The sequence below is a fragment of the Poromitra crassiceps genome, assembly GCF_964638095.1.
Source record: "Poromitra crassiceps genome assembly, chromosome: 2".
In the NCBI taxonomy this organism is placed as follows: domain Eukaryota; kingdom Metazoa; phylum Chordata; class Actinopteri; order Beryciformes; family Melamphaidae; genus Poromitra; species Poromitra crassiceps.
The window spans coordinates 13,707,951-13,734,927 of record NC_139624.1 but is presented as its reverse complement, the minus strand read 5'-3'; the positions used below and the strand labels follow the sequence as shown (position 1 = coordinate 13,734,927).

The 26,977-nt window shown below is 42.5% G+C and overlaps 1 protein-coding gene across 1 annotated transcript in view; it reads right to left on the bottom strand.

Moving 5' to 3' along the window:
• LOC310798453 (NACHT, LRR and PYD domains-containing protein 1-like) overlaps positions 1 to 26,977 on the bottom strand; it is a gene marked incomplete at both ends in the record, with an annotated part of 64,876 nt that overhangs the window by 11,968 nt on the left and 25,931 nt on the right. The gene's annotated exons all lie outside the window — the stretch shown is intronic.

The following is a 26,977-nucleotide window of genomic DNA, read 5'->3' as shown; positions in this document are numbered from 1 at the left end:
GAAAGAAAATAGAGGTGTGGAATCGGCTTGTAAGCCAACACCGCTTTTCACCCCGGGCACCCTTTTGAACGCTTTGACCGGCACAGGACGGTAACAGCGCTGCTCCGTTACCCAGTTTCCATGGAAGCCTTCGAATTGGTCTTCTTCGTCAGACTCATCGTCATCGTCATCCTGAAACATAGTTCTGACCCACTGATCTCTGTCCAAGGGCTGCCAATCGGGGTCTGTAACTGGGTCATCATTTAACTCTTCATCAACGGTGGAATGTTCAGAATATTCCGCGTCTTCAAAATCGCTTCCTTCGCTAATATTATTTTCTTCCTCCATCGCTCTACAGATACGCTCAAAGTGAAGAAAAAAAAAACTTTTCCTTCCCAAAACAATCCCAGAATGCATTGCGAGACCCCACGTGTGTTTTCTGAATGATTTCATTTGCCTAGAGACCGGAAATAGGCGAAAAACTACAGCTAAACTACAAATTGACGTAGACGTCATCCCGTCTTCAAAGGTATATTGACGCGAACGGCATCCCGTCTTTAAAGGGAGAATGACGCGAACGTCATCCCGTCTGAAATGGGTTAAGACCGCCCAAATCCCGTTTGCGCAGGCATTTTGGGGCGCAGATGATTTTGGCAACGCTCTAATTTGCGCCTGCGACGTGAACGTTTCCGCATCCCCACCGAGAATTGCATCCCCAACATATTTCGGGGCTGTTTTAACTTAGAAATCAGGGAGGTCACGTCTACCAGACAATTATATCACTTTTAAACAGTTACATTTCTGTATAAATCATTACAATATGCTCCCGTGAGGTGGGGATGCTGCCGGCGCTGGGGTGTAAAACTCGGCATAACACCTGGACAGCGGACTGTAATCTTCCCTGCTTCAAGGCATGCGCAAACAGGTGCGCAAGCGCTAATAGGGGATATCGCCTGTACGAAGATAGGGCCCATCGCATTAACAAGCTTGAAAATGGTGTTCGAGAGGTCACAGTGACCTTGGCCTTTGACCTTTGACCACTAAAATCTAATCAGTTCATGCTTGAGTCCAAGGTGATGTTTGAGGCAAATGTCATTAAATTCCGTCAAGGCATTCCTGAGATATCGCGTTAACAAGCTTGGAAATGGCGTTCGAGAGGTCACAGTGACCTTGACCTTTGACCACCAAAATTTAAGCAGATCATCATTGAGTCTCAGTCATTGTTTGAGGCAAATTTTGTTAAATTCCGTCAAGGCGTTCCTCAGATGTCGCGTTAACGAACATCGGACGGACGGACAACCCAGATCCATAATGCCTCCGGCCTGGCTATCACCGGCGGAGGCATAAAAATATAGATAGATAGACAGACAGACAGGCAGAAACAGACAGACAGATAGACATACAGACAGGCAGAGACAGACAGATAGACACAGACAGGCAGATAGACAGACAGACAGAGACAGACAGACAGATAGACATACAGACAGGCAGAGACAGACAGATAGATAGACATACAGACAGGCAGATAGACAGACAGACAGAGACAGACAGGCAGAAACAGACAGACAGATAGACATACAGACAGGCAGAGACAGACAGATAGACACAGACAGGCAGATAGACAGACAGACAGGCAGAGAGAGAGAGAGAGAGGCAGGGCTTAAAATTTGGCGCATCTTTTTGGAAATTCCCGCATATTTTCAATTTATAAAGGGGGAGTAATCCCGCAATGGTTTACGCCAGGGGTTTCAAACTCACGGCCCGCCACACCACTTGATTGACAAGTTATAGTGAAATCAGGCCCGCACCTCCGCTCGTTGTAAAACACAGAGCGCGCTCCCGAGGCAAATGCCTTGTTGATCCATCAATAAGTTAGTTGCTCGTTTGTAATGAATAAGGATTTGTTTATTTCATCATCAGAACTCTGTACAGAGGGTCACAATATCAAAGTCATTGTGCCCCGAACATAAACATTACATGTCAAATATAGTCAGCCCCAGCCCCCTCCCTCCGATGACTGGTGACTGGTACAATTCCATGGGATGTTTCCCATGAAGACAAAACACTACGTTATCCCCTCCTCTCCAGGTGGGGCACCTTTTCGACATAACAAACTGCTTCCCAGCAGAAGAGACACTCAAAGTGAGTGCCTAAGATGTGAGCTATGCATGTCAGCTAGATCATAATTAAACAAAGTCTACAATGATCAACAATCAATCAATAAGCAGTCAATCAATCATTTTACTCTGACAGCGTGTGGACACACTTCACACCAGGGTTTGCCAGATAAATTTCCATGTGCAGTTCCTTGGGCGGTTTTGTGTGCATTTTGGCGGGTTTTGAACTCTTTGTGCTGGAAACCGTCAGCAGTATCTGGCAACACAGCTTCACATTCCAGGCCAGTGGCCTGGTGATTTGGTTGGGATCATGTCTATGTGTTCCCCGGGTTCTATATTCCCCGTTTTTCACTAACCTCTCCCAGCCCCGGTTACATGCTGCCACTCCGACGTGCTGCCACTCCGACGTTCTGCCACTCCGAAATATCGGCACTCAGAAATATTGCCACTCAGAAATCCCACCACTCCGATTTCCATAAGGTCCGCCACTCCGAACTTGATTTGACTGTCTGTGAAAGCTGCTGTATAAACATAACTTATTTATTTACTCTCCCAGCCCCACGCCAAACCTAACCTCCCCCCATGCCTGAACCTAACCTCCCCCAGACCCTAACCCAAAACCTAACCTCTCCCACCCCCACGCCTAAACCTAAGGTCGGCACTTCTGAATGGCGGCTCCTTTAGAAAAACGAGGAAGGGCCGACATTTCGAATAATGAAGGCAGGAATTTTCGTAATGGTGGGGCCTATGAAAAAAAGGTGAACGACCGCCAGTCCGAATAATGGAAGTTAATGTTCGGAGTGGCAGGGCTTCGGAAAGGCAGACAGTTACCCCCAGCCCCCACGCCAAACCTAACCTCCCCCCATGCCTAAACCTAACCTCCCCCAGACCCTAACCCAAAACCTAACCTCTCCCACCCCCACGCCTAAACCTAAGGTCGGCATTGCGGGTGGTCGGCATAGCGGGTGGACACCATTTGGGAAAAACGGGGAACATAGGACCCGGGGAACATAGGGATGACCCCATTTGGTTCACCCGAGTGAAAAACCAAGTGGAAAGAAAAACATTTGCATGCTAAAATATTGTCTTTTGTTGAGAAGTGAACATGTCGCTGTCAAAAGGCAAAAGAAAGGTTGATGACGAGCACAGACAGTTTCAGGAGAAGTGGGAGAGTGATTATTTTTTTGTCGAGTTCAAAGGGAATGCCGCCTGCCTCATTTGCAAAGAGAAAATGGCCGTACTAAAATAATATAACCTGAAGCGAATAAGAATAAGCAGGGATGCAAACGAGTCACCTTTAAGTAACAGTGAGTCACCTTTTTCATCCCAAAATAGGGCACTTAAGTGAATGATTTTGTGTCTGCCCTGGAATCTGTCACCTTTTTAACTATCCATGACTTTGCATCCCTGAATAAGACTCTAATATATGTGTTTTGTCATTGTGTTTTATCTGGAGACTAAGCAGCAGCCATAGGCTACGTTCACACAGGGCACCCAAGCCTTGCCTATGCCTTGCCTTTACCCACGCTTTTAAATAGACGTCCTTTCTAGTCACGAGGCTGTGTACACAGGGCGCCTCAGTGTGAACCTTGCGTGTACCCACGCCTTGCCTGACCTGCACCGATTTTATCGTTTAGGCGTGAGTTCTATTTTCAAGCCGACTAGGCACGTGAAGGCAGACTTCTTCTGTCAAGCCATGAAGGAAAAACAATGACAATATCCGTGGGAAATGACAAAGTCAACTGAATTTCAAAATAAAATGGTGTTACTACAACAATGTTGAGCAGAGAGAGAGAGAGAGAGAGAGACAGAGATTGACGGGTGGCTATCACGTGGGGCTTTCTCCCCGTCGGTAGAGCTGTCACGATTCCTTGAGTACCTCGAATAACTCGAATAATTAAATTGATCGAGGCCAAAATGATTCGCCTCGACACGCATCTGAGTAATAGAAGAGAGTGGGTAAAATAGAAATTCCGACGGAACCTTAAGGCAACACGTGAGAGCGCGTTACGTCAGTCCGTCACTCTACCTGAAACGTCAACAAACGGGAGCAGCCGAAAATGTGGCTACACTTTCCCAAGATAGACTCAGACAACACTGGTTGCAACATTTGTGATGTGAATTGCAAAGCTGGCCAGGGAAACACCTCAAACTTGAGGAAGCATGGTCAAACACAAGATATATTTACAGTAGCTAAATGCTGAAGACTGTAACGTATTACTAGATAGGCTGAGGGTGAATGAAGCAGGCAGCGCACCGCAGCTAATGTTAGCAGCACCTCCTCAGCTGTAACGTTGAGAGAGGCATCGACTACAACATCAGATAACGTTATTTAATTAGCTAGCGTTAGCTGGATAAGTTGTTTCACTGCAGTTGTAGTTGTTAGATAACGGGGCTTTTCACTGTCTTCACAACGACTGCAAAACAGAGATCGCTAACGTTAACGTTAGCGTTAACGCTAACGTTGCTGCAGTAATTGTCAAGGGTTCAACATAACGTATTTCCTCAGCCTGTATAGTAGCTATCAACATGAAATAAAAAGCATTTGACAGCTTAAACCCGTGGCTTTTTATTTGGAAGGGTTACATTTGCCGTAATCTTTATTAACATGTCTTAAAATGCATTAGAATCTTTTTATTTTTTGGGGTTAAAGATTTTTAAGATTTTTTTTAATGAACATTAGAGCAAATATAATAATATATAATATAAAGCCAAAGGGTTAAGCTCTCAAATGCTTTTTATTTTTATGTTTCTATGTACTACAGAGCCTGAGATATGAAGGCTTTAGTGAATACCGACCGCTCTCTCTGAGAAGTTTGGACCGTTTTCTGTGAGAAATACAAAGCTCAACCTAACATTAACGTTAGCGGCTAATTTAACAGCGTTTTGTGTGTGTGTGTGTGTGTGTGTGTGTGTGTGTGTGTGTGTGATCACACTAGCCTGTTGGTGTGTGAGAGAGAAAGAGAGTGAGTATGTGTGAGAGAGAAAGAGTGTGTGTGTCATGCAGCTGTAAGGTAAATGAAGGATGTAAACTAGCTAGTAAGGGACTGTTCGTTATTTATGAGAGGGGGGGTATGGTGCAGAAAGGGGGAGGGATATCAAATATTTTTTTGAGTACTGGGGAAGGACTTGTGTTTTTTATTTTGGCTTTAGGGAGGGTTATACAACTTTCATTTTTTGTATTTTGTATATATTTTTAAATGCGTTTTTTCGTTCCAAAATTCGTGTTTACTCCCCTATATCTATGGTTTACCTGTATGGTGACTGGACTCGCTCCAGACCGCTCACCGCTCGATACAGATTTCACCCGCTCGCACTCACTGCTCCGCTCAAAAGAATAAAAGAGATAAAAAGGCCAGGGTGTTTTAATTTGCGTTTAAACGCCTGGGCAATGGGCATTGCTCACTACAAATAGTAACATGAGCTCAGCAGAGTCGGCTGCATGCTCGTTTCTCTTCCTTCTCTCTCGCAGCAGCTGGCAACAAAATTGTGGGCATGCACATGAAGTAGCTAAGCCAAGTCTTATTGGAGGCTGGAGCGGACATCACAGTGCATCAGTGTCACTCTTCCAAATAACGTTAAATCTGCAAGGGATATATATAGCACCTGGATTACATACATGTTTCACATAGGGTTGTGTTTTCATTTTTATTGTTTTATTTTGTCCAAAATTGAAATGTTCTACAATTGCATGTGCTAACATAAACATTATTTATATCTACCACTTGGCCTATTTAGTCTGATTTGGTTGCTATTTCTTGTCAATCTATTACCCTCAAAGCATGCTGGGAGATTTCATATGTGGCTCAATTAGCCACGCATCGATGCATTCTGTTTCGAACATGTTGTGATTGAAACTGGAGCGGGACTGTGCGGTACTGAGCAGGTGATCGGCTTTATAACTAGGAGATGAGGTCGTTATTGGGCTGGGTACTAAAGTTATATGCCCCCCGCCCCCTCTCTCCCCCGATGTCATAGGGCGCTATGAAATGTAGCCAAATCATCGGAAAAGGTCATATTTTCTTCAGTAGCCTACTACCTTTTGTGTGAATATGATAAAGTGTGGTTATTTATGGTGGAGGGAAGGTCATGCATTTATCTCCAGTCACTCAGGGAGGGACATGGAAAAATATTTAGAGATCTGGGGAAGGTGAAGGAAAAAAACGAAAACAAAGTCGCCCCTGTGTAGCGGGGTTCACTCTGCGTTGTGTATAGGAATGAAGACGCCACGACGACTGGGTAGGTATCAATATCTGTATTGAGCAATAATGAAACATGGATCAGGATGCAGCTTTCAGCAGGTCTGCATATTATGCTCAACAGCACCGTCTCTCTCAAAGTCCAATGCAGATTCCATTTTGGGCACCCTCACACAGTGAGTGTGACACCCACATTGTTACAAGACACCATTGTGCTTTTTCAGTCAAATAAATTATACAAAAACCATAGAAATTAAGGTACAGAAAAGTGTGCAATATTCCTTTAAATAAATAAAAATAAATAAAAACAAACACCCAACATACCTGTATTGAGCAATAATGAAACATGGATCAGGATGCAGCTTTCAGCAGGTCTATATTATGCTCAACAGCACCTGTTAATCACCAGCAATACTATTCTCAATACATGACAGTGGTGGAAATCTTGTAAACTGTGCATCACTATAAAGACTAAGCAACGACAGGAAGGCTACAACAGTTCCTTTCATGTTTTCTAGAACTTTGATGCACAAGAATGAACAACAAGACATGGAAATTGCAGCACAAATCGTGAACTAATTACTGGCATTAACAATACCATCGATGGTAAGTAAAAAAGACTATATATATTGTAATTAACTAAAACAGTGACAAGACATAGGAATGCATACCGTCTCTCTCAAAGTCCAATGCAGATTGAGCGCAAATTGGCGGGTTGCGGAAGATCTGCACGCTATGGACTAGTCCATCTCGACCAACTCTTCCTTACATTCACTACTCAAGTGCTAAACGTGATGCACAAACTTGATCTACTTTGTAATGACTTCCGTAATATACATCTCGCCATCAACTGACGCAGTGTCCCGTAAATAATTAATATACAACCAGGAAGTCACCCATACAAATAAACAGAATGGTTTGGTCACTTTACCCTTTCACAATAAGAGTCTCCTGTATGCTTAACAGTGCAAATGAAAATAAAAGTCCAATCTAGCGTGACAACATCACACTGCTACATTTGCACCATACCCCCCCCTCTCATAAATAACGAGCAGTCCCTAAGCCATTCATTCATATTATTTAACGGTTGCTGTACACTGGAAGAACTCAAACGTCAGGTTGAAAAGATGAATGGTGCCACTGCCAGTTCTATGCAATTTAAAAATCAAAATGTTGTTTTTTCTAAGAAAGAAACTAATGTAGTTGTTTATTTGAAGAGATTTATCTTATTTTTTGGTGTATATTTACGATAAGCCTTTGAAAACACAAAAAAGGGTTCTTATCCGATTACTCGATTAATCGATGGATTATTCGGTAGAATACTCGATTACTAAAAGAATCGATAGTTGCAGCTCTACCCGTCGGTAAACAAATCTTCAGGAGAGAGAATAGCGACCGAAGAAGCAAGATGGACAATGAAAAGTGAATCCACTTAGTACAACAGCATCCAGTTCTCTATGACAGCAGTCACCCATACATATCCAGCATCAATAGCACATTAAATATATCCGATTTATTTTACCTACCCATGACAATTCGGGACCACACGTGACCAAAAAAAACACTCTGGAGAGAGGAGAGGCGCTTGTGACTCGGCTCAGGTGAACGTGGAATAGGCGTGCAGTGTGATCGCAAAAGCGTGTGATAGGTTCACGCGCAGCTCAAGGTCTGTAGGCGTAGGCGTGGGTTGAGGCAAGGCAAGGCGTAGGTGCCCTGTGTGAACGTAGCGATAGGCTTCCGGTTGTATTAAAGCCTTTATTTTTTGTATTGAGTGATACACTTTACTAAAACACTCATATTATAATACCCCAGGTGTGCATAAACTACAGGTTAAGTAAAAACAAAAATGTGAAATTATTATTCGGTATCGTATCTGTTATCAGACAGGAGAAGCAGATATTTACCGGTTATCGTATCGGCTGAAAAAAAAAACCCAAAGTCTATAAATCCCCCCTATCTGAAGAACATAAGGGGGAATTTGAGTTTGCAAAGTGAATTTTAAGCCCTGAGGGGGAGGGGGGTACTTCCCCGGAGAGATATTCTGCCATTACAGCAATGACATTAACACAACATAACTTATACCAAAAAACACACAAGAGGTAGGTTTGGTGAGAACTTTGAAACAACAACATCATTATATTGACACAATTACTACAGCGTTCTTGCATTTTTCCATAACTGTCCACTGTAGAGCATATTGCATAATACTATTACTATGACTGTTCACTGTAATACAAAATGTGCAATGTGAGTTTCATAGTGTCTTTATATATCGTCTCTTGCCGTTCACCACCATTCATAATGTTTTTGCAGCCGGTTCGTAGCTGAAACAGGGTGGGATTTTTGTATGGGGATTTTGGTTAGGCTCGGGCACTGCGCGACCTCACGTGCCCTGCAGTTCACCTGCTGCACTTCCTTGCCCGCCTGCTCTATTGGCACAATTGCCCAACTTCACATCACTGATGACATCACAATTGCTCGAGTGACCATCACTGATCACATCTTGGAGTGCTCGAGTGACGTCACTCAGTGCACAATTGCTCAACTTCAGCCTCGCTGGTGTAATTATAAAATGTCTAAAATGCTTTGTTGATTCTTCAATAATGAGTTGCTCGTTTTAAAATGTATATAAGGAGGATTTTATTCCATGACAAAGTTCCACTGTGCGCACAGAGGGTCTCACTCCCAGAAAAGACAGTCATGAGTGAACCACGAGCAAAGGCATCTCCTCATGATATAGTCAAACATCAGCCCCCCACCTAGAAGGCATCAGTAAGTTTCCACTGCTCACAGAAGTTCCATTTAGCCCAGGACATTTCCATTAGCTACACAAGCTCAACCTTGATCTTTCATAAGAGACAATACAACCTTGGTCTGGTCACAAGACAAAATACATGTTATCTATCCCTTAACACGTTCACTGCCAATGGCGAGTTGACTCGTCAAAAAAAATCCAACGGTTGACTGCCATTGACGAGTTAAGTCGTCAAACTGTTTTTTCAGTGGTTTCCACTAGCTGGCGCCCTTGGGCAATAGGTGAATGTGGATCCGACCTCTCCCGCTGCCCCGGAAGTACTCTAACAAAGATTTGTATATAAGGAAGGCGGGATCCTTTCTTCCGGGTGGGTTTTAGTAGGTTGGTGAGACATAGCGAGAGACAGCATTACATAGCGATTTATACAGATACAGATACAGATATTTAGCAATTTATAGTCAGATTTAGAGCGAGTAGGTTAGCGTAGTTGATTTAGTTTGTTAGTTGTTAGTACAGTAGTAGTGTTTAGTATAGTCTTTATAGTAGATTTAGTTTAGATAGTTAGTTAGCGCGTAGTTACAGTTAGTGTTCATTGTAGTTAGCTTAGCTAATTTAGCGTTAGCGTTAGCGTCAGTTCATTTTAGTATTTAGCGTTTATTCTAGTTCAGTTTGATCGAGTTGGTAGCCGGTAGATTAGCCTTATTTCAGTTCAGTTTGATCTAGTCGTAGCAGTAGTTGTTTTATTTCAGTTTAGTTTAGTTAGTATTTTCAGTTTTTAGTTTAGTTGGGAGTGGGTACGTGTTTGTGCCATGCCGGCCAAACGCAAGCGGTCTTCGGCCAAACGCAAGCGATCGGCGGATTAGCGATCATTGCTCGATTTCTTTTCCGTACGAAATGAGCTTGTGCCGGAGACCGATTCCGAGGTCTCGGATGAAGAACGGGGTGAGCCCATGCATGTCGCGGCTGCTGGGCTGACTGAGTCCGAGTCGAGTGACCTCACGTCTTCCCCAGACGCGGAGGATTCTGAAGAAGAATGGGCCCCGTCCAGGAGCGAAGCTCCACAGAGCAGTGGTAAGACGATGTTTGAGATGACTTGTGTAACTTGTGTAAATGTAATTACTATGACTGTACAAAAGCCAGCAGTCAGTCAATTCATTTTACTGAATTTTAGACTCTGAAGATGAGCCTGTAGCCAGCTGTAGCGGTACAGCATCTGGTGCCACAGCCTCTGGTGCCAGGAAAATGGGTAAGATCACACTTCAGAATCAGGTTTATTTTCACATCACAGGTTCCAGCCAGAATTCCAGAAATTCTAGAACTCCAGAATTCAGTACCACACATATAAAAAACACTATTTTATGGTAATTATGTATTTCTATAATTTGCAGATGGAGCTGGAAGTGGGAAACGTCCTCAGCCTGCAGGTCCTCCTGAGTGGTGTGACGTTGACTGGGAGCCAACCCACATCCCCTTCACAGCAGAACCGGGTCCTCATAGTGGTGGTGCTGCTCAACCAGTGGACTTCTTCCAGCTCTTCCTGAACGATGAGCTGCTCCAGGATATTGTAGAACAAACTAACCTGTATGCCCACCAGTGCATCAGTCAGGTCAGTGAGGCTCTGCCACATTCAAGGCTTGGGAGGTGGAAGGACACTACAGTGGCAGAAATCAAGAGCTTCTTGGGACTATATTTCCTCACTGGGATCGTCAAGAAGCCTGAACTGTCCATGTACTGGTCCACAAATGAACTGCTTGCTACCCCCCACTTCAACAAAACCATGTCTCGCAACCGCTTTCAACTCCTAACACGATTCCTCCATTTCAGTGACAATGATGATGTTGACGATGCAGACAGGTTGTACAAGGTCCGGCCAGTTTTGAATGACCTGTTAGGAAAGTTCAGAGCCATGTTCACACCAAGTCAAAACATCAGTATTGATGAGGGGATGCTCCTGTGGCCTGGGCGGTTGGCCTTCAAAGTGTACAACCCACAGAAACCCATAAAGTACGGGATAAAGTTGTACATACTCTGTGACTCCCAGACAGGTTACTGCTACAGCATGAAGCCCTACTGTGGTGAGCGGTCCTCCCTAGGCGAGACGGTGGAGTTCCTCCTCGGGGACTTGGCAGGGCAGGGTTACCACTTATACATGGACAACTATTACAACTCTGTTGCAATGTGTGCACAGCTGCTGAAGTGTCAGACCCATGTCTGTGGCACTCTGAGGAGGAACAGGGGCGAGCCACCTGCTACCAAGGTTACCAACCACACCGTGAAGATGGGGGAAACGGTCATGCGCCACAATGGTGGCACCATGGTTCTGGCCTGGCACGACAAACGAATCGTGAAAATGGTTTCCACTATGCACGACGACACGATGGAGACAGTGCAGGTCAGGCAGAAAGGCAGCAGAGAGAGGGTCCCACACGCAAAACCCAAGTGCGTTGTAGACTACAACAAGTACATGAATGGGGTAGACAGATTGGACCAGAACATCGCATACTATCCCTTTGCCAGGAAGACATCCAGGTGGCCATTCAAGTTTGTCATGTACATGTTTCAAATGTCTTTTTTATAACGCCTTTGTTCTGTACAAAGCTAAACACCCACACAGAAAGTGTAAAACTTTGATGGATTTCATCCTGAGTGTTGTCTGTGCATGGACCAGACCTGTGGGGGAGGAGGGGGGTGGGGTGGGGGAGGAGGTGGGGGGTGGCGGGGAGGAGGTGGGGGCTGGGGTGGGGGAGGAGGTGGGGGGTGGCGGGGAGGAGGAGGAGGTGGGGGGTGGGGGGGAGGGCAGTGACCAACCTGCAACCATGCCCCGGGTACAGTACCATACCTGGACCCTCAAAGCAGGCTGGAGGTCAATCTAGCGGGCCATGTACTGGCCATGTATCCAGCCACACGCAAAAAAGATGGCCCAACGAGGAGGTGTAGGGTTTGTGCAAAGAATCATATTAGAAGCGAGACACGCTACTATTGTGTCGAATGTGGGGTCGCATTACACAGGGCTGGCTGCTATGAGGTGTACCACTCGATGAAGAACTATGCTCAGTGGCACTGAGTAGGCATGGGTCGTAAAAAAAAAAAAAAACCTGCCAGGGAGGTTTTGTTTTTGATGCTCTTTGTTTGATTGTTTCCTACCTAGCAGGAATACATAAAAAGCACCAGCCGATTTTCATGTAACTTTGTGGATGGGTGTAACATGGGCCAAGGAAGTACCCATTACATTTTGGAGCAGTTCTGGATTCGGTGTACGAGCCCAAACCGGTTTGATCACGAACCGAAAAAACCTATAAAAATAAAAAAAACCTATAAAAAAAAAAAAGCTGAGTGACCTGTGGTCTGCTCTTGTTTTGTATTTATTTTGACATTTATTTATTTTATTATTGTATTATTCCTCTATTATTGAAAACAACTATTGTTCAGATGTCTGATGTCTCACTGATGCCAAAAATAAATGGTTAAAGTGACTTTCTACAACAGCATGAGTGAATACTGGATTCTGATTGGCTAGCAACAGTGGTAAATTGGGCAACAATCTACAGTTCGGCTCCAACCGCAGTATCACTCCGCTGACTCCGTTCCCTGTGCTGACTCCGCCCACTGTTAGCCTGCAGTCTGCAAATCTTCAACAAGGAAATGGCCATCTCTAACACAAGGAAATGTCCGATTTCGTAGTAACGTTTGATTTACTTGGTGGATTGAGTTTTGAGCAGTGGTTAGATGAAGATGAAGGTGAAGTGAACAAAGAACGACGTGGTGAAATTGGGGAGAGAGAACTGGCTGAGCTTGAGTTGTCACGAGTTCGGACTAGCGGGAGGTCCGACTAGCGGGAGGTCCGACTAGCGCCCGGACCCCGAACCTGGGACTGTCAAACAAACAAACGCCCTCTGCCGTCACCAGATATCAACACACCACCACCAAAACAGGCTGCTTTAGATAACTGTTTAAATAACTGTACTTTTACAGGCAATGTATCAATAACTGTGAATCCCGTTAAGGAATAGGTTAGTTGTTTTTTGGCTCAAAGGCAACTAAATGTTTAGTGCAATCATTGATCTTGTGTATGGAACTATATTCTGTGGCGGAAGGATAAATGTATTCTGAAACCAGTAATGATTATAAATAAATGAATTGGATGTTACAATTGTGTAGGCTATTTTTTATATTATTTGGTAGCTGTTGTAGAAAACAAATTTACCACCCGAGGTCGGGGGTTGGCTTCGGTCGGCTTCGCCTCGTGCCACAACCCTGTACCAGTGGTAAATCAGCCAACAACCCCCTTCCTCTCATGGTAAATTTGTTTAGTTCTGCCTGTTTGATTGAATTTCACAAAACTGCATTTTTCTCAGCTTTCCTTCTCAGACGCTGAAACCATGCTGTATTCAACGGCTAATATCTACATAACAGAACATGATAAAAACTATTTTAGACAGAGAAAGCACACATTCTATTAGTTCTTTTTAGATGATTTGTGTTCACGAAGTCCTAGCAGAAAATAATCCTCGGCTCTTGTAAGATGAGCCAGAATCCTCAAAAAAACCCTTGGCAGAAGCTACCTACAGTATTGAAAAAACGGCTGGCAGTGAATGTGTTAAAATGAGACAGCCATAGATCATTATTGTAGAGATACAATAAGCAATCAATCAATCATTTTGCTCTCAGACTCGGCTGCTGCGTGGCCTCCCATATGGAAAAATAAATAGAAGAAACATATATGAAGTCCTGTTGCCTCCAATAGCAAATCTTTATGTTTTATATGTATTGTATGTCTTATATGTAAACTCTTGAAAGTGGCCCCTTTCATATTCTTCTCATATAAGTGAATTAAGCTAATTATATATAAATCAAGTAAACATCATGTATGTAGCATATAAGGAAAGTGCATCGGAAATTGTATTTTCCATACATGTTCAATATAATGTTTGTCATTTTTAATTATATGAGACATATGCTTTTTATAGATGAATATATGCCATTATATCTATGTTTTTTGTATGTAAAATGCATTTAATTTAAAAGAAAAGTATGCTTTCTTTATATGTTTTTTCTAAGATTGTTATATGTCAGCCAATTAATATTACCATATAGGTATAAAAAACATATACATTATATATATGTTTTTAGTATGTTAAGTGTATGGTAAAATATACTTTCTTTATGTTTTTTTAATACAATTTTTATATGTCTGACAATAAGAAATTACCATAGCAGTATAAAAAAATATATACTTTATTTATACAATTTCATACAGGTTTCTGTTGTCAAAAACGTTGTTAATAATAATAATAATAATGATAATAATATTTGTGCTTTTCATACAACTATTCACCTTATGTAGAAGAGACCGTCTGGCTTGAGAGACTAACAGGAAGTGTAAATACAATCGGAAGTTCCGATTGTTCCGATTGTATTAACACTTCCTGTGACTCATACACCTAGTCTGACTCATAATCCAAGTCAAACTAGTTTGAGCAGGTAAAACAGCAAGCATTTTGAACAGTAAGTCGTGATACGATGGGTCAAGTGGGCGGGGCTATATGAGGTGAATAGCAACAGTTTTCTTTTCACACTTGGAGCAACTGCAATGTATGACACCACACAAAATCAATGAGTAAATAGATGAGACATGAAAGTTTGTTAGTAACTAGGAATTGGCAGATAATTTACTAATACATTTAAATTACACAAGATTAATAATGAATATACAGTACATTCATTTGAAAGAATTCTGACTAAATGGCTTAAAGGGGATTAGGGAATGTCACAAAATATGCCCAAGGACACTTAAGGACAGTTGACAGTTGGACAGGCATTATCTACTCACCCACATGCCAGTGGAAGGTCAGGTGAAGTTTTTTAGTCCACAAAACATTCCTGGAGCCGACACAATTTCTTTTCTTTTTTTTATACAGGGGTAGTCTCACTGAGAGCAATGCTCTCTTTTTCAAGAGCGTCCTGTTCACATTCACACACACACACACTCACACACACACACCTGGAAGCTGACCAGTACAAGCTGTCCAGTACTGATCTGTTGGCCACTGAGCAGCTCCACTGGAGCAGTTGGGGTTAAGGGCCTTGCTCAAGGGCACCACAGTGGTGGTAATGAGGGAGGGGCAAGTGCTGCCTTTTCACTTTCCCCACCCAGATTTATCCTGCCGGTCCCGGAGATTGAACCGACGACCTTCCGGTCACAAGCTCGCTTCTCTATCCATTGGGCCAACATTGAAGTGGATGTGACCAACTTTCAAACTTTCTCGTAATCCAAGTGTCTGAAAGCCCTGAGATGCCAAGTTGACTTGAAAAATACGGCCTTTACACAATGTTTTTCGCTGAAATGTTCATACTGTAGCTACATAGCTCCCAGTCGTGTCCATGTTAAAGGAGAATTCAGTTTTTTTACACCCCGGACCTTATTTCCAGCTTAAAATATTATGTTTTACTCACCCAGATAACTTTGGTATCATTCGGATCCCCATAGAAAATATTCACATCCGAGTAGTCCTGGAACAGTCCAAAATTGGCGAAAACGGGACATACAAAGTACACACTGTAACTAACAATTTCTGCAATGTAGCGGTTCATATCCTCATATCGTCCATAAACGAATGTGAATCTGTCTATTCTCCTCCGGGCTGCCTCGGTTTCCTAATCCGGGGTCTGTGACTCCAACAGAGGCATTCCTTGTCTGTGGGCATACAGTGGGTTATAGCGTCCACAGGAACACCACCACCAGTCACCATTTGTTCTCGGCCGTGCAGCGGCTTGTTCGTCCTTGGCCTGTTGTTCCTCTCTCCTCGTCGTCCGCTCTTTTCAAGAAATGCCGCCAGTGCGCGGTGACTCCCTGGTAGACAAATCAGTCAGCAGGAAACTCACGAGACTTCAGCGGGACTTGAGCAAGAGTTGGATTCACAGACCCCGGATGAGGATATTGAGGCTGCCCGGAGGAGAATAGATGGATTCACATTCATTTATGGAAGATATTATGAGGATATGAACCGCTATGTTGCAGAAAATACGTTATTTACAGTGTGTACTACATATGCCCCGTTTTGGCCAGTTCCAGCACTCTACTCGGACCTGAATATCTTCTATGGGGATCCGAATGAAACCAAAAATATCTGGGTGAGTAAAACATCATATTTTAAGCTGGAAATAAGGTCCGGGGTAAAAAACCAGAATTCTCCTTTAAAGATCTGAACTAGTGCACAAGCTTGAAAGTGCATACATGCTGCATGCACTCTTCGTCTGGATCTCAACTGCTCCGTTGAATTCCAGGTGTGTAGCAAACACTTTTCACAAAAATCCAGGAAAGAGAAATGGAATTACTCGCGCACCCACGTTGCTCAAGAAGAATCTGCAGGTTCTGGTTGTTTGAGGTGATGTGAGAAGAGACGTCCAGCGGTCGTCAACGAACACACCTCGGTTCTTGGCAGTCGGGGATGGAGCCACGGCTATGTTCTTCATGTAGCCACAATGGAAGAACAGGATCTGCAGGGGTCCTAGTGAGAACAAGTGTGGAATAGAGAATAACCAGAATTAAAACTTTATATGGGTGCAAGGGCCTACCAATAACACTGTGATCATGAACCATAGATCGCAAGAACAAAATTAAATTAAAAATAAAGTAGCTTGAGAAAGAACATATATCTGATCTGTGATAAACCATTGACTGAGGTATAAATATAACAAATCACCATAAATAAGTCATAGTGAATATTTTTCATCAAGTTGAATTTTAGTTGAATACAAAATCAAACTTACGAGGTGCTGTTTGACTGGTTTGCCCACATCCTCCCTCAGGCACATATGAGGCACTTCACCAGGGACTCTCTTCTGGTATTCTAGTCCAGGCGAGCTCTGCAGCTCTCCCTCTCTGATTCTGAAAGTATTTTCTCTACGACTGTAGCCTCTGGTGAAAGGGAAAATTAGGATTAGCGACAATAATGTTACTAACACAGAAACACGTTGGCCTCTGACATTGTAAAGCAGTTGCATAGGTTTCCTTTATGCCTGTTGAAAACAGGATTAAATATGATATTTTAATGGCCATCATGTTCATTTTAAATGGTATACGCAAGTGTTGTACAATCTAAGACTGCATGCATAGCTTGTAAATGGGCAAAACAATGGAAATATGAGTGAAAATGGCTAACAGCAACATATTTGTTGTTTTTTCTGTCCCCCCCCCCCCACCACCATATTTTCTCCCCAATTGTACTTGGCCAATTTCCCCCTGCTGCCCTGGCAGGACGTAGCACGTGGGAGGATCACGCTATTCCCACCAGATCCCTTTTGCCCTGACCAGAGGAGGCGCTAGTGCAGTGACCAGTACACATACAACTAATCCGTCTTCCCACCCAGACACAGCCAATCGTGCTTGTATGGACGCCCAACCAAGCCGGAGGTAACACGGGGACCGCGAACCTGCGACCCTCGTGTTGGTAGTCAGGGAATCTACCGCTACACTACCCAGACGCCCAACAGCAACATATTTGTTGAGCCTGGTAGTTGGTAATAAACACAAGATCAATAGTATTGCCATGTACATGTACAGACTGACAACAGGCAGTTCAGTTAAGTTGTGGACCAGTGTTGTCATTCATGCACAAATTACATCAATGGTCCACAACTTAACTCAAATCAATCAAATAAATAACTGTCAAACTAAATGAATGTCTGGAAAAACTGTTTCCAGTTTTCAGATGTGTGAGATCATGTCCAAAATAAATCAGCCTTGTTTTTGGTGACTTTCTCCTTTAAGCTTGAGTATAAATTCCAGTGTGGTCATATTACCTTTGTTGTGCTAGCCTATGGAATTTGTTCGGTCTGTTCCGTCACCTTCTGGAGAGATGTCGGCAACAGGACTCCTGTGTTCCTGAGGATACCAAACGACAACATAGCAAATCAGCAAAAAAGCACAGTATACCAGGATGCATTGTACAATACAAACTATAACCTGATTACACTAAGTCTACTGTGTACAGTAGACTGTGTAATTAAAAATTATAATGTAACACAGGTAATCAGTGATGTTGGTGTTAAGGGCAGTTTATAGTAGTGATTTATGATGCTTGCCACCAACCATGATCATATTAATTAATTCTCTCATCAATGTCCATTGATAGAATATGATCATGGTCAGTGGCGACATCATAAATCACAGTAAATTGCCCTTTACACTGTAGGTCAAGAGAACAGTGGAAAAAAGAACTAAGAAAAAACACAGGCTATTTAGTTGAAACCAGCCAATCCTAAATTCACCTCGGTTTCTTATCTTCTGACTTCTCTAACATGCCTGCTTATCAATGGTTCCTAAACATACATTTTAATAATTATGGCCAATGACATGCTATTTTACATGGACGACATCAGTACATTATACTGTAGACTTGAGCTAGCTCAACATGCTAGCTAAACTAAACAGGCCGTCATCAGCGCGAGGTACATTTGCACTGGGGTAATGGCGTTAGCTACTAGGTTACTCAATATTCAAACTAGCAAAACTATCTAACAGAACACTAACCTGGCCTTACCCTGCTAGCTGGCGCTCAGTATAAACGAGGAGCGCCCGGCGGCTAGCAGGAAAGCCTGGCCCTGGTATGTATCAGTCCCACTGGCTAATTATTAGCAACATTCGGCAACATTGGCTAAGCGGCTAAGGGTTAGCCTACAAACTAAACGTTTTGCAATATCCTGCATACAGTTAAAATATAAAGGCATGATCGTGTAACACTCACCCAAGCAAGGGCTCCAGACTGCGACCATTTCGCCGTATTAACCATTTCTTGACTCTGGGGACAGCTAACGTTACAGCATGCCGCTCAAATTCAAACAAACAGTCCTGTCAAAGCGAGTCAAACACACGGACCAGACTTCCGTTGTTACCCTTCAAAATAAAGGCGTAAAATGCTCTGTAGTGTAACTGAATTTAACCTAAATCACTCTGAGCCATATTATTACAGACGGTTTTAACTTGCCAACATAAACATTCTACAGTGATGGCTCTGAGGTCTAACAAACCACACCGTTTTACTTAATATGAAGCTAGCTAGCTAGACAAATTGAATGAGATGGCCTAAAAGGCTTTTCTTTTGAAAACGCGCAGTGTGTCGTGAGTAACCTCGCGTCACCAGGCTCTTCTCGGCGAGAAAGAGCCTGGCTCCCGCCCACAATTGATTTTGTCACCCTACTGGTTCCCGCCTAGAGCCCGCCCTAGACCGGATGGCAGCGTTTCTAGCTCGTCAACTTTCACGTTAACTTGACAATTTGACCCAAGTATCAGAATCCTCTTTCACCGTTTTGACCGGTGTGTCAGGCGGTGGTAGCGGAGATGCCATATTGCATAAACGTTTTGTTTTATGTAACGCTAGCTTTGTTTTGATCAGACTCTAGTTTAGGTAACATCACCGCGTCAAGCTAACGGCAACAAAGACGTTGTTAGGCGCATTGCCATCCGGTGTTAATTCTGGGTCCGGGGTTTACGCCCCCATGACAAAAAGCGGGGTGGAACGTGCCCAGACTAGTCGTGAGTGTGTATCTTTCCATTCGTCATGATGTTCTCATAACGTGTGCGTGTGTGTGTGTGTGTGTGTGTGTGTGTGTGTGTGTGTGTGTGTGTGTGTGTGTGTGTGTGTGTGTGCGTGCGCGCGCGCGCGTGCGTGCGTGCGTTTGTCTGGTTTTATTTGTCAACCAAGCTCTTTGGACGTAATGTTTTTTTTGCATGTTTTGGCATGCTTGGAGATTTATTTTCATTTATTGACAGCTAGATTTTTACTAGGGATGGGCATTTCTAGCAAAAACACTATTCGAAATTCGCTGGCCAAATTCGAATTTAATTCGAAATTCGAAAATAAAAATAAAAATGTAAAAAAAATTAAAAATGTTTTTTTTTTTTTTTTGTGTGAGTGAAATGTCTCCCCTGATTCTAAAGCTTAATTTATACTTATTATAAAGTGTCGCTCAGCACATGGTCGCAGACGAAAAATAAAGTGTCGCTCATGTTGCTGCATTTATGCTTCTCTCCACGGCGCAACGGTCACGTGACGCTAGAGACAGAGGGAGGCAGAGAACTAGTGCAGTGCAGACAGGCAAGAGAGGGAATGCTGTCAGTGAACCCACGTCGGAGGCAAGATGTAACTGCAGCCGCATATAACGACACACAACCACACAATCACTTCCTCTCTCTCTGGGAAGTTGGTCACGGTGTTCTTTGTGATTTTCACGAAGTCATACATCAAGGACAGGCTGATAAAAATACCGGGGACACGCTCATTAATTTCATTTAAGCGAAAACTAAAACAAGGAAGTCGCGCGTGCCCGTCTATATAGCCAATCAGACTTGCGCGACATTATGTGACGTAGTCAGCGACACTAGACATTTCACCAGGTAGCAGACACTGCTCGCAGACACTTGAAAGTGTCGACTCAAGTCCTCATTTCTGTCTGCGACCATTTCAAAAGTGTCGGCAGACGAAGCATAAATTGGGCTTTAGTCTACGGCTTTATTAATTAATATAAAAAGCTTCTGCTGTGGATTTTTAGCTCAAACAAGCATTGCACCACTGAAGTAAAGAACATGTTACATGACATTGACATTTTCGAAAATAAAAAACAGTTTTGACAATCATGAGTGGTTCATTAAATATTTAGTAGGCTCAGGGGTGCCAAAGTCACCCCCTCTCCCTCTTCATGGGATTTCATCCGCCATTCATTTTTCCATAAACCTTGCTTAAAATGCTTATAAAAATTGTTTTACTTGCTCAAACCAAGCGATTTGACTATACTTAGAATCAGGGGAGACAATGCAACATTTCACTCAAAAAAAAAAAAAAAAATCGAATTTCGAATTTCAATAATAAAAGTCGACCTTGATAATAACAACGATTATTCGAAAATTCGAAATTCGATGCCCATCCCTAATTTTTACTGAAAATATTTCCCCCAAAATGGCCAGTCCTACACATAACATAACAGCAGGTTAAATTATATAATTTAATTAATTTTTTAATTAATTTTTTAATTTTTAATTTAGTTGTGGCAGTGTGGTAGAGCCTCTGGAGATGATCCTGAGGGCCCTCCATCCATTGATTTCAATGCACCCCTGGTCGGATTGGGCTGAAAATTAGCATGGTGGTGGGTTATGATCCGGGGAAGGTCATGGGCAAGGCATCAAGTCCTGGAACCACGTAGAAAGTCCTGGAAAGTTCTGGAAACCACCTGGAAACCACCTATACGCCCGCACTCTAGGTCAGATGTTGTAACCTCTCATTTTACTTTTTAAATATACTTTATTAAATTATTCAGTCAGGGGTAACAAACATTTACACTAATATATATTTTATATATATATATATATATATATATATATATATATATATATTATATATCTATATATCTAATAGATCTATATATATATATATATATATATATATACAGTATATATATATATATATATAGTCTATTAGAAGGTGAGCAGTTGCCAGGTTGTGGGTCTTTTTGTTCTTATGTCCACTGTTCTTTGTCTTTTAAGTTCTGATATGATTTGTTTATAGACCACTTCACCTGGGATGACAGCTTAGTGGATAACTGTGGCACACCTCGTCTTCCACAATTTTGCTGCGACCACACAAACAATTGTCCAGAAAAAGTCCTGGTGTGGTCCTGGCATTATTCCATTAAAGACACGATACATCACGGCATTATAATTCACAGTAATATTAAAACCAATACTTTCCATTTTCCCCCACACATATGTAGATCTCTCACATTTTAGGAGCAAATGCTCTATATATCTTAAATGATAGAAAACATACTGTGCACTTATTCTTCAGTATTTATTATATTTGAAAATCACTCCAAACAGCCAAGATGATCTCATTCGATTTTTCTAGTTTCATAAGTAAAATGGTATGGTTTGTCTTAGACCTCCCAGGCCAGGCAGAACCATCAGGAGGACCAGGTCTGTCCCCCGGGCCACATAATGCCCAGGTCTGCGTTAAAGTGTTGAATGAATGGACGGATAGACTGACACATGATATTGGGGCAATACAGCTGACCAAAAATCTATATTAATTCAATGTTGTCTTTTCAACATTGAAAAAGCACAGAATTAGACTATCAACATTGATTCAATGTTATTATAGCCTTGAATATTCAACCAACAAAAAATATTATTATGATGGAATTCCAACATTGAATCAATATCATCTTGCTATCTATCCATCCATCTATCCATTTATTTTAATGTAAGATGCAGGATGTCCTGCGCACAATTTTTTTTTTATGGCAAAGGCATGACCTGCCCTACTCTGCCTCTGATTGGCTTATACCCTGATATTTTACCCTAAGCTTAACCAATCATCACTCCTCATGGCTAAACCCAGCCATGCCTTCACCATCCTAGATGCCTTCTAAAACAATCCTAAGATGGCAAAGGCATGACCGTCCCTATTCTGCCTCTGATTGGCTTACCCTAACCTTAACAAATCTCCTAATGCCTAAACCTAACCAACCGATCTTCCCGTTTGGAGGCGGATCCAGAGTCAGCTGCTATCTGGGTACATAATGTCTTATACGTTGTTTTTTTTAAATATCAGGTGGCAAGCTCGGGCTTGGGCAGATGGAGCCCCGGAAGTGATACTAAAAGCTGTAGTTCCTCGAATGGCCACTTGAGGCTGGCTCCAAAAGGGAATCGTTCCCAATTCGCCCCCATGTTAAAATGCCTGACTTTACAACTAGATTAAACATGTTTACAGCCTGATGCAGCTACGGCTCTGTGGGAAACCCTTGATCTTGTGCCGTCTCGTGCGAGCTGCGCAAGAACCCCAAGATGGTGATGGCCACACTCCCAGCTTCAAAACTGGGATGTCCAAAAATCAATGGGTGATGTTACGATGACTTAATTTTTTGAACACTTGCAAGATTTCGGTTTCACTATGGTTGCCCAACTCATAGAAGTTTGATAGTACACAAATCTTCTAAGGATCTTGTATGTGGATTTACTGTTATATATATTTCTTACGAGTTCCCAAATCATATAAGTTTCATTTTCCACAAATTTACTAAGAATATTGTATGTAGATTTACTGTCATATATAGTTCTTGTAAGTGACCAAATTATATAAGTTTCACTTTACACAAATTTACTATGGATCTTATATCTGGTTTGACTGTCATATATATTACTTACATATTACTTACAAGTTTCAGGTAAAACATATACAAATTTAGTAAAATCTTTTCCATATGGGCTCGCCTGCTCCATTGGCATGTGCCGGGCACAATTGCACAACTTTGCGGCACTGATTACATCACTCACTGATGACATACAATTGCTCTTATGACATCACTGATGATGCCACAATGCCTATGACATCATCAGTGATGTCACAATGCCTATGACATCATCCAGTGGGACAAAAGTTTAAACAAACAGAGCCCACTTTCTCCCTTTTATATGATAGGCATCTCGCGAGCTACACACGCTCAATTCCTAGATTCAGATTCAGACAACTTTATTTATCCTAGAAGGGCAATTCAGTTTCACAGCCTACCCAACACCTTCAAAAGCTCACAGTGAGCTACAAACTTCAGACATGACAGGACGTAACGTAACAGCATGACATAACATAAACAAATAATGTCAGAGATAACAGATCAGCCTCATATAAACATTAACAAGAAATAAAAAGTATACATATATTTCTAAAGACATGAGAACATGTATAAGAAATAAAAGATATATATCTATATATATATGAACGAGCCTAACCTGTTCGTCACAGACAGGATACGTACAGCCTGTTGTGCGCTCATACAGTGGTAGACGGATCAATAAGCGTCTTTTACCGCAACGCGGCGTTAATTCTGTTTGCCGTTAGTATGTGGTATCAAAGTGGGACACTAGGGGGCGGCAGTGCACAACTACCTACAGTACAGTATATGCAGCAAGCAGGGAGGCTCTCGCTCTCAGCCTACGAAATCAATCGTGTTTTGTCTCCCCTTGATGATTAAAGTCCCTGGAAACCAAATCCACAAACTAACTATTAAATTAACTATTAAATGTAGGGTCTTATGTGAGTAATTGTGTGCCTCTGAAAAGAGAGAGAATTACTTTCAACCCTAACCCCGAAAATCGACACTTTTCTACAAGGTCTGGATTTCCATTTCCTCATTGAAGAGAGCGGAGCGCGCGGTGCTAAAATGAATGATCTTATCACGTCATAATTATTATTATTATTATTCCTTTGTGTGACATTTGTGCATTCCTGCTGAATATTCTACATGCAGAATAAAATCACTTGCGATGGGGGGTGGAATGTTTCATGTACTCTGCCAACAGTATCCTTTGTGTGTGTATTTGGAAATAACAGCAGTGGCTTGACCGGCGCGCGGCCGCATCCCTTAAAGCAATAGCCTATAATAGAGAGAAGTCTGATCAACCGCATTAAAACTACTGCGCACTCCACGGCAATTCAGCTCCTTTTATTTGTTCCCTCTAGACTATACGAACTAATTTTTATGGCCTTGCTTTATTCGTATTTAGTACAGCTGCAGAGGGCCATCCATAATAATAATAATATAGGCTAGGCTACCATAAAAACTATAATATATGTTTTATTATAAATATCTGTATTATTATAAATAAAATAAATAACTCCCATAGCCTACACCTTAATCAAGAGGTGAGAGTAGCTACTTTATTTATTTGTCATCTGGTTCTCGGCCACGCTGGCCGCCCGTCATGTCGCTCAGCAGGCACAGCGTGCGCAGAGCCTGCGGTTCTCGTAGGGGAGCAGTGTGTGTGTGTGTGTGTGTGTGTGTGTGTGTGTATGTGTGCGCGCGCGCGCGCCGTGCCCATTGTCTGAAAACATATTTTTATCAAACAATATAGGCCTACTCTGGTTATGTAGGCTCTTTCACACCAGCCTTGAAAGCCACAGATTTTATATGCCTATTGTAATATAGGCTACTGTAGGCCTATTCTCATCGGGACTGCCCCCGTTCCTTTATTTACATTTCAATAGGTTGGCCACATGAGACAATAGACAGGTAGGGTCTAATAGGGGTGAAACATTCCACCCTCCATCCCCCTCCCCCAATTCCAGTCTCCAGTGTCCCTGCAGAAGTCACAAGGCTGATGCAGATCGCAAGTTGTGGAAAGGGTTTGGAGGCCTTCAACTTTGCACATGCAGCGGAGCAGTTCAATGCAGTGAAGTCCCGACGCAAATAAATGCTAAACGAAAACGGGCAGAACCGAGCAGCCAGCCACTTTATTAAAAAAAAATTTTACAAGTGATTCTTCATTTATTAGTTTTCAAGTTATTTAATTTCACGTTCTAGAGACATTCTAGGCATGCCAGACAGTGCATGTATTTACTTAGGTGCCCAATAATGCTGCTATAGGCTATTTGTTTAATTTATTGTTGCTTGCTGAGTTTGCACTTTGCAGTTAGGCCAAAGGCCTTTAATAGGCTACATTCAGCAGTCAGACACCTCAGGCTATCATTGAAAATGTTTTTAATTAGGCTACATGAATAAACAAACGTCTTCAGTCAGGGTTCCATAAGTCTCTACTCTTCCTTCATGTTCACTTGTCCGACTATCCCAGAAACTGAGAAAATGTAAACATAAAAATATGCTTCTAAAATATAGAAGGCTAAATAAAATAAGTAACCGACCAGCATATTTATTGTTGTTTTTAACTGAGCAGCCTACTAGCCTGCAGTTTATGTCGCGCCTGACTCCGTGACATGACATGTTTGTGAATGCGCATTCGCAGCAGTGCCAGGCCGGGCAGCCAAACAGCACCGCAACGACTTCATAAAATTTAATCAACCCCCCCCTCCTAATAATAGCCATATAAGACAAATAAAAATTTTACTATAATAAACAGAAATAAAAGAAACAAGCTTGTTTCCGTACAACACTTTATTTGCAAAAACACAACCCAGTGGGACATTGGGAAAACCTTCATCATTTCACACACAAAAATTAAAATAAATTAGCCTGGTAAAATTAACCAGTAGATATTGCTGTGTAAAATAAATACAAAACGAATTATGCAATTATCTTAAATGAATTAAGCTTGTATTAACGAACTTCAGGGATTTAAACAACACAAGCCCACCACACGATCTTATAAACTTAAAGGAATTCGAAATTAAACATTTTGGGCTTGGTTAAAGGCTATAGGCCTTTAGCCATTAGCCTTTTTGCTTCGTTTTACCATTACAGGTTTCTGGCCAAGAATACCAACAGCTTTACCTTTTCGGGCAATAATTTGCTTCGGAGTGGCATTGCAACAATCCCTGCTGTGCTGAACACACGCTCGGATGGTACACTGGTGGCACAAATACACAAATATTTCCCTGCCAAGCCGGCCATGAGTGGAAGCCGTGCCTGGTTATCTTTCCACCAGCACCTGACTCGTCTTCTTCACCCTCCACTCTCACGCGTGCAGCGGGGCCGACTGCTGCCACAATCTCTGCTACCAGCTCAGCTTGGGTATCACTTCGGTGGGATCCATGTTTTCCGCCCGGTATCTTGGGTCCAGAAGAGTTGCTTTCCGCATAATCCTCTGGGTTGAATCATTGTCATATTTCTGCTGCATCTGCTCCAGGATGACTCGCTTCAACACCTGCCCCTGCATGCATCCAGACATGTCCAGACATACACCATCCCCTCCTTCCCTCTCTCTGCTGGATGGCGCTAGTCTTACTTTCAGTTTCAACACCTGCCCCGCATATGACACGAATAAACACGTCGTTGCACGTTCCAATTCTTTCATACTTTTGGTAAATGCGATCAGCGGTATGGGGACCCTGTATGTGATCACAGCCTAACAGAACGGTGTGCCCCTTGAACGTCCCGTCAATGAAACTGGCCACGATGCCCAGGAAGCTGTGCCCTCTCCTATT